Raw genomic sequence first — 13320 nt, forward strand, 5'->3', positions numbered from 1 at the left:
GGGTGAGTACGAATGAAACAGTTCATTCACTTGAAATTTTTAATTTTGCTCCCCAGTTCTTCTCTTCTTTGCAGCCATTTCCCAAGCAGCCTCAAACAATGGCAGGAGTAAGTTTATTCCTTCAATGATTTATCTGTCTGCCTGCATATGATGCACCAACACAGCCTCAACACCAGGGCCAGAGAGAATGTGTTTTTTATTAGTGAATGTGCCTGCCTGTACATGCTTACTATCACAGCCTCAAGACCACCAAGAGCACTTCCGTTACCATTGAGTGCTAACCCACAAATATCAAACATAGCAATCCATCAGAATACGCCATTTTGTGTGAGCTGTTTAAAAAATCCAATCAGGGTCAGAGTGAGAGCAATGTTTTATTGATTAATGTACCTGCCTGCATGCAGCCCATATGAATGGATGGCAGGTGATAGTGCAGGGCACCTTTTTTCCTGATGAAACATTTGACAGGCAAGAATCTTTAGAGAGCTGCTGATTTTTTTTTAATGTGTCTTCATTGAAAGTACATTGGGGGAACCATTCTCTAAAACCTAATTTAGTCAATGTTTGAAAAGTTTGGGAGGCTCTCAGAAACCTTACATTAAACCCCAGGAAACTGCTTGTGACTCCTGAGCCACAGATGGCCAAGGCCTGCTTTAAGGTTCTGAAAGGGACAGCTGCAGAGATAGTGGATGCACTGCTTATGATTTTCCACAATTCCCTACATCCTAGACTGGAACTGATTTGAAGTTAGCCAGTAACACTGCTATTCAAGAAAGATGGAGGGAGGAAACAAGGAATTACAGGCCAGTTAGCCTGACAACAGTCATCATGAAAGTACTGGAATATATTATTAGGGAAACCTTCATTATGAACTTAGAAGATAATAGTATAGCCAGACAAAGTCAACATGATTTTTACAAAAAGGAAATTGTGTTTGACAAATGTATTAGAGATTTTTAAGGGTTAGTACTGGGGCCTCAGCTATTTACAATCTATATCAATGACTTAGACAAAGAAACCAATAATAATCTATCCCAGTTCACTCATAATACAAAACTGGATGAGAATTTAAGCCATGAGGGGGACAGAAAGAGATATAGGCAAGTTAAGTGAGGGAGCAGGAACGTGGCACATGCTGTTTAGTGTAAGGAAGTATGAGGATATAGAAAAGCAGAATTTCTTTAAAAAAGTGTGGAACTTGAAAATGTTGAAGTTCAGAGAAACTTTGGTGTACTTATACAAGGAACACAAAAAAATCAGCATGCAGGTACTGTAAGCTATTAGGAAGGGGAATAGCATATATGCTGGCTTCCATTGCAAGGAGATTGGAATACAAGGACAATGGAGTCTTGCTGCAATTGTGTCGGGGTTTGGTGAGACCACGCTGTGCCGTTTTGGTCTCCATATCTAGGGAAGGATATACTTAAATTGGAGATGGTTATCACAAAGGGTCACTAGATTGGTTCCTTGCATAACAGGCTTGTTCTAACACAAGAGGCTAATTGGGTCTTGATTTTCTGGAGTTTAGAAGAATGAGAGGTGATCTCATTGAAACACATTAGATTCTGTAGTAGCTTGACAACTGATGAATGGTAGATACTGATTCCCCTGGCTGTGAAATCTGGAACACGGGATCACAGTCTCAGGATAAGGGATCAATTATTTAGAGCTGAGATGAGAAAAAAGCTCTACCCAAGAGAATTGTGGATGCTCCTTTGTTGAGAATATTCAAGGCTGCGATAGACAGATTTTGGTCTCTTATGGAATCAAGGGGTATGGGGAGAAAAGTGAAGTTGAGGCAGAAGATCAACAATGATCATAGTGAATGGCGGAGCAGGCTCAAGGGGCCATATGGTCTACTCTTTCTCCCACTTCTGATGTTCTTACCTTCTTATGTTCATCGCTGTGTTCACTGACATGCCTTAAAATTCTCATCCTTGTGCTCAAATATTTTTATGTCCTCACCCTCCCTAACTCTGTAACAATACGAACGAACATGTGAAGTAGGAGCAGAAGTAGACCATTCGGCCCGTTGAGCCTGTTCCACCATTCAATAAGATCATGGTTGCTCTGTTCGTATTACTAATTCCACATTCCCACCTACCCCCGATAACATCCTGCATCACTGCACCCCTCCAAGAACTATGCGTTGGTCCAACTTCAGGCTCCTGTAATCGTCCACTCCTTTCATCCTGTGACTGTGCCATCAGTTATCTGGCCCAAGTTCTGGAATTTTCTCCCTACACCTCTCAGTCTCTTCATCTGTCACTTCTTGTTTCCCTAAACCTTTCCACCTTGCTACCTCTCTTTCCTCAATTAAGGCACTCTTTAAAACCTAGCTCTTCGATGAAGCTTTTGGTCATCTGTCTTAATATCTCAATAGGAGGCTTTGTGGCAAATTTTGTTTGACAGCTCTCCCGTGAAGCACTTTGGGATGTTTTGCCATGTTAAAGGTGCTTTATAAATACAAGTTGTTTTTGTTGTTGTTGAAAACTCTCAAAACATTTTTCAAGCTTTTAGTTACCTTACCTGATATCTTCTTTCTTCTGTTGTGTCAATTTTTGTCTGATTACACATCTGAGTGGTGCTTTGGGTTGTTTTCCTCAGTTATAGGCACTATATAAATATAAGTTTGGGTTAGGCTTATGCGCTATGTAGTTAATGTCAATGGCCTCACTTCTGTTTTTTGATGTGGAACCTTAGGGTAGGCTCACCTTTGAGTTTGGCCCCTCACAGCAGATGCTTTACGAGTATCACTTGCTTTCACGTCCAAAACATTGTTTCAATGGAGTGAAAATCAGGTGGATTATCCCCCAGACAGTTAAAACTAAAATCCCTGATCTGCCTCCACTGTTACCTCTTACCCTTGGATGCTCTGATCTGAATCCGAAGTTCTGCTGATTTCTCCAATGATCTCCATTCAGGCCTAACTGCTTTCACAAACTGCAAGTTGTTTTGGGTGGTGGGTTTTCCATTCCTGCCAGTTGGCAGGGAACGCGTCCCCACTGATCACTGCAGCTCCACAGCCATTTAATGTTCTGAGGAGCTTTAATTAACTGTAGATGAGTCTCTGATTTTCTTCTAGTTTACAGATCAACATGTGTCCTCATACAAACCCTGGGATACCCCTCATCCCCAGTACAGTCCTCAACCTGCAGCCTCTTCCCTTGCCTGAGAACACTTCTCTTCCTTCCCCAAGCAAGCCCTAGACCTGCGGCCATTGAAAAGCCACCCCCGCCTTATGACCAGTCTGGTAGGTAGACACCTGCCCGTGAGGCCCCCTAAAAGTGATGTGGTGCTGTCTGTGAAGTCTGGCGCTGATGATGCGAGTGCTGCCCGAAGCAAGGTAGGCAAACCAACCTTGAATTCTCAAGCGAAGTACAGCTCGCAGGTACACGTTGCTTATGTGCTATCGTGAAACATAGGCGTCTTTTCTTGCTGACATGGGCGGATGATCCAGTGTGGGGGGATGAGTCCCGTGGGCTAGCCTTATAATGATATGCTGATGTATTACAAAGAGGTTCCCAATGTCCGATGGTGGGAGTTGCAGCCCTCCATCGATGGACTGAGTGGACAATCACAAACTGATTTCACAACATCGTGAAATCGATTTTTGGCCTTCTCGTCGTACTGTCCGCTCATGCCACTGCACACGCCCGACGCCAGCAGGCATGGGTTGTTCTGCCCTGTTGGCAGCAGGCATGCTCATTGGTGAGATCGGGGAATCTGGTGAGAAGGCCCTAGTCACGTTTCCCAACGACATTAATCCAGGACGTGATTGTCCCCTCCCCATCAATGGCGGGCCCCGTTTCCCACTGTCAAACGTCGAGAACTTAATTGGAATAAATTTGCATCTAATTATGGCGCCCACATGTTGGAATCACCCCCCAACATCAAATTTAAATCCATGTCAGTGTGATTTCATGAAGGCATGATTTACCATTGCCTTTAACAGGCGTGGGCCTGGTGATGTCAAATTCGAGGGGAACTCGGAGGTGAGCACACACAACTTTGCGCAGTGATCACGATGATCCCAGCAGTTCCGCGAATTCGGTGTGGGGGAGTTGGGTGTTTGTGGCGGGGGGCACAGGCAAGTCTCTGCAGTGGCTTCTTCATGGCTGGCTTGTGGTGCAGGTCAAGGGTGATAGTGTAAAGAGGGAGAAGGCAACCTCGGGTCAAGGGCGACAGTGCAAAGTGGGGGGGGTGGTGGGCGGAGGTCATGGCTATGCTGACTGATGTTTGAGCACAAACACATATGGTGGGGTGAGGAGTTGGGGGGTAGTGAGGGAGGTGGGAAAGAAAACAGCCGGGCTAATTGAAAATTATGTCAAAGATGAGCACTCCACTACAGCTGAGAGCATTTAGTTTGAGCTCAATTGACATGCTTGGAGTCAGCCTAGTCAAACAAGTGTGCCTGGCCTAAATAGCCAAGTGGTTATGGTACTGGGTTTGTAACTCCAAGATCAAGAGTTCAAATCTCACAATGGCACACTACGAAACAATGTAACTTCATCTGAATAGGAACAGATGGAAACATGTTTGTACACGAAAGAGTTACATACGAGGCAAAAACACGTGGAGGAATTGAAATGTAAAACTGCAAGAATATCAAGAGTTCAATGGCAAACTATGAAACAATGTAACTTCATCTGAAACAGATGGAAATAGGTTTGTACTCGAGAGAGTTACTCAAGCAGTATTAATTCTTTACTGTGCCAATGATTGCTTCTTTACTGTTAACCCCTTATGCGCACACTTCAGATTTGAATGAGTGCTATGCTGCTGCAGAACCATTGCACCACTGGGAAAGCCTGACAGTCCTGCTTGGAAAGGTGGCCATCAAACACTGATGGAGGGGTGTGCTCCTCATCCTTTGCATTATGTTTCTGTTGACATTGAAAAATCACCCTCATGGTCCAAGCAAGTTGTGAAGTCTTGGAGTGCAGGTTAGGAAAATGCCTGCACCTGAGATAAGAATCCAGGATGCAGTTGAGTGGCCAAAGCTGTCGCCACTTGGTCATGTGGTGTGGGGTGGTGCTGGGTGGGGGCAAGGTGAGCCATCATGCGCACTGAACACTGGGCATCCAGGTAGTGGCCTGGACTCTCCAGTGTGCGTAAAGGGGCCTTAAGAGGCATTTGCAGGCAATGACTTGACCAAGAGTAGTCATTAGGAGACATTTGCTGACCCTTGTGTCACTCCCTTTGATGCTGCAGTGAGGAGACCATCAGGAACATGGAGCCTGGTGATCTTGCTGTCTACCTAATTGCTTATAGGCAGGAAGGAAGAAGGAGAAGAATGCAACAGAGAAACCCGGCTCACCAAAGGGAGAAGCAGAGCCCTGAAGACCAAGGAGCGACAGCCTCCTCTACACAAAGAGGATGAACCCCACAGAGCCATAATTTGTAGGTGCATTGCAGGACCCAGGGTTTACCAATGGTGCATGCGGTATCTGTAGATGAGCGAGCACCAATGTCACTGACATCTGCATGTCGAGGGAACTGGTCACTCATGTACGCCACCTTCTGCAGGATTTGGCGGCATGAGGATTCGGAGTGCATCCACTGCCAGTGGCAATTAAAGTTACCATTGCGCTCAATTTCTACAGCAGTGGCTCCTTCTAGGGCTCCACTGGAGACCTGTGCAGGATCTCGCAAGCTTCCACCCACAAATATATCCAGGAGGCCACTGACACCATTTTTGCCAAGGCACACAACTTTGTCAATTTTGACAGGGATCAAGCAAGCCAGGAAGCAAGAGTATTGGGAGTGGCTGAGATTTCCGGATTCCCACAGGTGCAGGGTGCCACCGACTGCACTGACATGGCTCTAAAATCTCGCTGGCAACAAGCAGTCCAGTATGTGAACTGCAAAGGCTTCCACTCTCTCAATGTTCAGCTGGTCTGCAACCATAACAAATGGACCATGCAGGTTTGTGGAAAATATTCCGGAAACATCCATGACTCACACACCCTCAGCAGGCCTCTGATCCCTGACATCTTCCAGGGACCACACAAGATGCAAGGTTGGCTCCTTGGGGGTAAGAGCTACCCACAAAAGATGTGGCTGATGACACCTGTGCAGCAGTTTCAGACTCCTGGTGAGAGAAGTACAATGAGGCTAAAGACACAATCCAGAGTTTGGTTGAACACAGAATTGGCATCCTGAAAATGAGGTCCCAGTGCCTCAACAGATCTGGCGGAGTACTCCGGTACATTTCCCAGAGGGTGTCCTGCATCATCGTGGCTTGCTGTGTGCTCCACAACCTGGTGATGCAAAGGGGGAAGGACCTGGATGATGAGGAGATGCAAAAGCTGCATCTCTCCTCCGATGAGGAGGAAGTCAAGGGAGATGAAGGTGATGAGGTCCTAGAAGGGGAGGATGCAGGCAATGAGACCACTACACTGCCAGACGAGGCAGACATGCTCGTGAGATCCCCATTACCACTGGATTCCAGGAGGATGATAACAAGATACAATGAGGACCCTCCTGAGACCTTCACATTGCATCTGGAAACATCTGACACCTGTCTGGCTGAGGGCAGCGCACATATGCTCTGTGAAGAGGTGCATATCACCAAGATGCTGCTGAGGAACAGTGGCCACATGGACCTTAAGCCAACTTGACCCTTTGGCAGGCTTCATACCTGTTCCCTTCAGCGCCACACCTTCACCTGTCAGGAATGGTGTCGAGGTAGAGGGGATGTCCCACCTTAGGAGTGCTGAGAGCACACAGAGAACATTATGGAACACAGTGATGCTTGGGTATGAGATTCTTACAGCAAACATAAGCCACATGGGGGTGCACGCATCACTGACCTGGACAGTCACTTTGAAGCCGGACAATCAGTTGACATTCAATGGCATTATCATTGCTGAATCCCCCACTATCAACATCCTGGGGGTTACCATTAACCAGAATCTGAACTGAATGAGCCATATAAATACTGTGGCTACAGGAGCAGGTCAGAGACTGGGAATCATGTGGCGAGTAACTCACCTCCTGACTTCCCAAAGCTTGTCCACCATCTACAAGGCACAAGTCAGCTCTGTGATGGGATACTCCCCACTTGCCTGGATGAGTGCAGCTCCAACAACACTCAAGAAGCTTGACACCGTCCAGGACAAAGCAGCCCACTTGATTGGCACCCCATCCACAAACATGCACTCCCTCCACCATTGACAAACAATGGCAGCAGCGTGGACCATCCACAAAAAGCACTCTTGAAATTCACCAAGGCTCCTTCAACAGCACCTTCCAAACCCACAACCACTATCATATAGAAGGACAAGGGCAGCAGATAGATGGGAACATCACCACCTGGAAGTTCCCCTCCAAGTCACTCACCATTCTGACTTGGAAATATATCAATGTTCCTTCACTGTTGCTGGGTCAAAATCCTGGAACGCCCTCCCTAACAGCACTGTAGGTGTATCTATACCACAGGGACTGCAGCGATTCAAGAAGTCAGCTCACTGCCACCTTTTCAAGGGTAATTCAGAATGGACAATAAATGCTGGCCCAACCAGCGAAGCCCACATTTGTAAGTGAATTTAAAAAGAATCATAAGGTTATACTCTGCACAGGGAAGAGGCCCTGGTCTGTGACAGTAGCCTTCGCTTTGTTTAGGAAACAATGTTTCACATCTGGGGAATCAGTGGGGGCCACCTGCACCCTTCAATTCACTGCTCATCCTTATGCCAGGATGCAGTGAGGTCAGGGAAGCAGGAACTCAAAGTGTAGAGGGAAGTTGTGATTGGCTCTGGCAACTATCTCAACTTTACCCTCTTTGCATCACTGGTGTTGCAAGGCCAAGCGGGAAATCTCACCTTAGGCCATGACTTGTACCTGAATCGTGACTTATTTCCGTGCCACCGGACACTCACCGGAGTTCCAGCTGGAAAGCAGTGGAGCAGCCAAGTAGATTCAGTCCCAAAATATTTATTGACCTTCAGTCAGACTGCGGGCTGCAATTGTTTTCAAGTGACCAACCCATTGGCACCATGAATTGGTGCATGTACATACGGCTATATACCTGACTATGATAGAAGTGAACTTGTTTTTGGCAAAGTATACAAACAAATAGGGCCAAGCTGCTCCATCCTAGAACTGCCTGAGAAAATTTCCATAATCTGGTTTTGTTTTCTTCACAGAGACTGCCCCAGACCTGCAGAATGTATTACAGGTGTTACACCTGGACAAGGATACCCACTGCTGCCATGTGTGTGGATGCCAAATATATGTAGCTCTGCGCTCAGTGCAACATCTTTTCTAGCATAGTGAGGTCTTTGTAGTGCGACACACAGAGGTAACGTTTTAAAATAATATGTTTTCCACTACAGGGCAGGTAGCACCAGGTTTCACTTAGGCTCTTTTATTGCCCTTACATGTCCTGTGGTTGTTTTATCACCTTCAGTGTATCACCCTTGTGCAGTGTCGCAGATGGTCAAGCAGTGCAAGCTGGCTTAGTCTAGCACGTGGTTCAGTGGTGATGCTGAGTGCATCCATTTTTGAATCCTCTAAATTATTTGTAAAACACCATGACATTGATGAATGGCAGCTCAGGGGCTCTTAAATTTAATTTTCTTTTTTATTTGCATCGTTTTTAAATTAATTTGTGTTTCTAATTGATGAACAGCATAGAAGCAAAAATAAATTATAGCATTCACATGTCAGTGTGACTGCACCTTGCACTACAATAGCGTTTTAATCTCACACTGTTTCCATGCTCATGTGTTGTTGCTGCTATTCAAATATTTAATAACTATGGCTGACCTCTTTTCTTTTCCTTCTGGAAGGATCATGCCAATGCACCCTTCCTCCTACATCACTTCATCAATCTGTCTTAAAATCATTTCTCGGGAGAGAGTTATGTCACACAGACTGAGTCTTGTGTTTAATAATTTTCATATCATCAGACACCAGGTAGATCTCCCTCAAAATATCCAAGGGGAGGAACTGTAGATATTTCCCTATTAAACTGTGAAGAGATTGCACCTGACTCTACACAGCTGCTACACCCAGAGCATCATAATGCTTCAGGATCCACAGTCCGCATTATATTTGAGCACCAAATTTTTTTGGATTCACCTTTAACTTAGCCTGACTAATTCCTGCCATCGGTTTGGTTTTGTTAACAACAGTTGTAACAATCCCACATAATCTCCCTGTGTTAGACTAGTCAACCAATTAACTTAAAGTTGATGTGTCTTTGGCAGAGTAATAGTGCTTATGCTACAGTTTCATGGAATCCTTATTGTTTATTCTGTATGGCATTACTGCAAGCTCAGCAACATGTATTTTTGCTGCCATTTTATGAAACGCCATTGTTAATTTTGTTTAACAGTAGCAGAATTCCATTTTATAGAGTCAGCAGCATTATCCCATACACAATTTAATGCTGCTCAGATGGAATAATCTGTAATAAATGCTGGTTAGTACTTTTCTTGCTGTCAGTGTTCAAATCATAAGTTAGCAATGTATTGAAGTTTGATAAAGTCATTGTCCTGCTTTGAATCCACAGCTAATCTAGAAAGCTCCTGTGTCTGATCTTGCCCCTCTGAATAAGGATTCACTTTAATATATATGAAATTCATTAAAGTGAATCCTAACTGACACAAATTGAACCAATTAAGATCTCTTCTTTAAAAAAAAAACAAAATTTACCCCATGATGAATAAGGTATTGTTATTGCATTATTATTATTGTATTATTGTTATTATGAAGGTATTATGAATGTATTAGAAAGGAATATGGTAGTATTCATGGATATTGGAGTAATATGATGCAGGCACTGTATATGACAATGCATGTTAATTAGATAATGGAAACATTTTTAATCTACAACTGGTAATAAACTTTCTTTTCCTTTCAGTTTTCTTCCCCTTCTTTCTGCTTCTTTTCCAAAGGCAGCAAGGTAATCCTGTAGTATTCCATGAGCCCTGGAATTTTTCCAGTACCTGTTCACAATTCTCCTTCTTTATGTGCAAGCCTAGATCTTGGGTGTTAGTGATAGATTCAACCACAGGGGACAAGACTGACCTCAAGGTGAAGTAAGTTTGAAGGAGGCTTGTGTAAAGCATAAACACCAATGTAGGCCTGTTAGGGTGCAATATTGTGTAAGCTTCACTTACTGATTTATGGAATTCCAATGCAAATAAAATCTTTGTGAATGGATTAAATAAAGACAGTAGCATAAGGATAAATACTGTAGGCTTGAAATAGGATGTGCATAAACAATGTGCTGATGTAATCAATGTAATCAAGAGTATAAAACCATTGGTGCCAGAAATTTGTAGTGTGGACAGCTTTCCTTAAGTAATTCCATTCCTTGATGTTTTTATCTGTTTACTTTCACTCTGTAAAATAATCTTTCCAAATCCAAGCTTAGCAGTAGTTCAGAGCCCTACATTTAAAGTGTTGTGAGACCTGTTGACTTCAAAGTATGCACAATAGACTTGCAAGCTTCTACTGTCCATAAAGTGACCATTCATATTGTGTGCCTGGAGACAAAACAGATCTCCAGCGACACAGAGCAATGGAAAAGGGTAAACAATTAGAAGAGATGGCTTTGGCAAAGGGACCAGAAATTGTGGGTTCTAGAGGGCATAAATACAGCTGTGGTGAAAGCTGTCTGAAGATTAAGACCATGGAGATTATATAACTCAATTCCTGCAACCTCGCAAAGCATGGTCAATAGTGGTAGATCTCATCTGTTGAGGTCTGGGTCTGAACAATGGGACTACTGACATGATGACAAGTGGTTGCCAAATGCCACAAGTGCAATTTGGCCTGTCTAACTTCATCTAAATGGAGCTCCATTTCCTCCTCCAAATCTATGAGTGCCTTAGAATTCTCATGCTGAACAATTGGCTTGCTGCAAATGAGGTAACAGTTATATGCAAGACTGCTGTGGAAAAAGTCTTGCATTTCAAACAAAGCAGCACTGAATACTAGATGAAAATAAAGCAACGAGGACAATATAGATAGATATCCCAAAAAACTCAAAAGAAATTTTAGATCCTATCATAAACAGCCAAAGACTCTGACCAGGATTTTCTGGCCCCGTTGGCATTGGGAGTCATGCTGGGCGGGGGAAGGGGCAGTATGGGACAATATGGCAAGAAGGCCAAAGATTGGTTCTATGCCATCGTGAGACCAGTTTGTGATTGTCTGTTCCACCCATTAATGGCAGACTGCATTTCCTGCCACTGCACGTTGGGAACCTAATTTCAATTTCATTATAAGCCCTGCTCACCGGAATCTTCCCCCCACTCTGGATCGTCCAGGCACATCATGCCGATGTGGTTCACATTGGTACATAAGCAATGTGAATCTGATGAGTTGCAATTCGCTCAGGATTTTGAGACTTGTTTGCTTTGCTTCAGGTGGCACTTGCGGTCATCAGTGCCAGGCTTCACAGGCAGCACCACATCACTTTTAGGGGAGCTCATGGGCAGGTATCCACCTACCGGACCAGCTGTAAGGCAGGGGTGGCTTTTCAGCAGCTGCAAGGCTAGGGCTTGCTTGGGGAAGGGGGAGAAGTGGCCTTAGGGAAGGAACGAGGCTGCAGGGCCAGCGCTGTACTGGGGAAGGGGGTATCTCAGGATGTGTGTGGGGACACATGTTGATCTGTGCCGTGGCCTCGAGATGGTGAGGGTTGAGGAGGTAGTGTTCAGAGCAGATGAGGCCAGATGGAGATGTGAGGGTGTGTGTGTGCGAGACTGAGCGGTGATGTCCCTTGAGCTGACAGTGAGTGAGATGCCAATGAATGTGTGATGAGATGGCTGCCTTACTCTGGCTGCATGGGTGAGATCATTCATCCTCTTTCTGCACTGGAAGGCCAACCTCTTCTGTGAAGCATTGGAATTGAGCACCACTGCCACCACCTCCCAAGCTGGAGTGGTGAGATTGCTGGACCTCCTGCAGCCAGAGTGAGGGTGGAGGTCATCACAGCGGGTCTCCATTCCAGTGATCTCTTCTCGGCTTTCAGGGCCATGTCTTCACTGGAGCAGCCCTGGGCTGCAAACTTTGAGAACTGTGTGCACAGTTGCAGTTTAGATATGGCACCCGGAGAGGGAAATGATGAGGTAACAATGTTTTAGGGGCTGTCCGCCAGTGGGACGGCATGTTTCCTGTGGCTGCATAATTGATGATATGTGAAGGGGACAATACGGCACAAAATTCCAGCATTGCAGACGGCAGGTAAAACATCTTTTTCACATTCATTACCGCACTTAGTGCAAATCTGAGATGATTCTGCCCTCTTTTCAGAAGCTGTCTCCAAAATATCAATGGCAAATTACAACAGCACTAGTTTTATATGGGCAAGTACACCTAATATTGGATCTATTTCCATGAGATTGATTCAAATTATGAGGTGTAGTGAAGTTCTTATAACTTCACTGCCCTGCCCCAGAAATGGAGGATAATTGTGAATCGAGGACTGACCTAGAAACCCATGACCACTACTATCTAGATGGACAATGGCAGCAGATAGATGGGAACACCACAGCTTGGAAGTTCCCCTCCAAGACACTCACCATCCTGACTTGCAAACATATCGCTGTTGCTGGGTCAAAATCCTGCATCTCCCTTCCTAACAGCACTGTGGGTGTACCTACTCCACATGGCCTGCAGTGGTTCAAGAAGACAGCTCACCACCACCTTCTCAAGGGCAATTAGGAATGGGCAATAAATGTTGGCCCAACCTGCGGCACCCAAATCCCATGAATGAATGAAAAAAAATTCATTCAATTCAACAAGGCATTCCCTTGGAATGTGTAAGTATGCTCATAGAGTTCACCATTGCTAAATCACGCTTTCAATGTTCTATCTCTCAGTAGCAAAGCAGGGATGATCCCCAAGCACTGATACTCATTATTAGTAAGAGAGGCTTCAGAAACCCAGGCATGCTTACAAACATAACAGACACAAAAAGAAAACAGGTGGTCCATACAGTAATGATACAACTAAGCGTATCGATCTCCAATGCTCTTCAGCCACCAGCAGCCATGTAATCTCATCGGAGAAACCAGGGAAAAACAGATTGAAACAACTCTAGGCCAATCCAGGAAAAACATTATCTGTGAAATTTCTCTCTGACCCCCTAAGGCAGTCAAAATAAATTCTGGGAGATGACAGACAGCATGAGGCACATATCTCAATACTTACCTTATTTATATACAATGATATCAGCCACAGCAAGGAACTCATCCAGCTCCCTTATTAGTGCATGCAATAAATCTGCACTGACTGCAGGAGATGTCAACTTGATCCAAAAATCGATAATCCTCTACAAAAAGAATAACGTCCTGACGTGTA

This window comes from Carcharodon carcharias, chromosome 6 (assembly GCF_017639515.1).
Source record: "Carcharodon carcharias isolate sCarCar2 chromosome 6, sCarCar2.pri, whole genome shotgun sequence".
NCBI lineage: Eukaryota > Metazoa > Chordata > Chondrichthyes > Lamniformes > Lamnidae > Carcharodon > Carcharodon carcharias.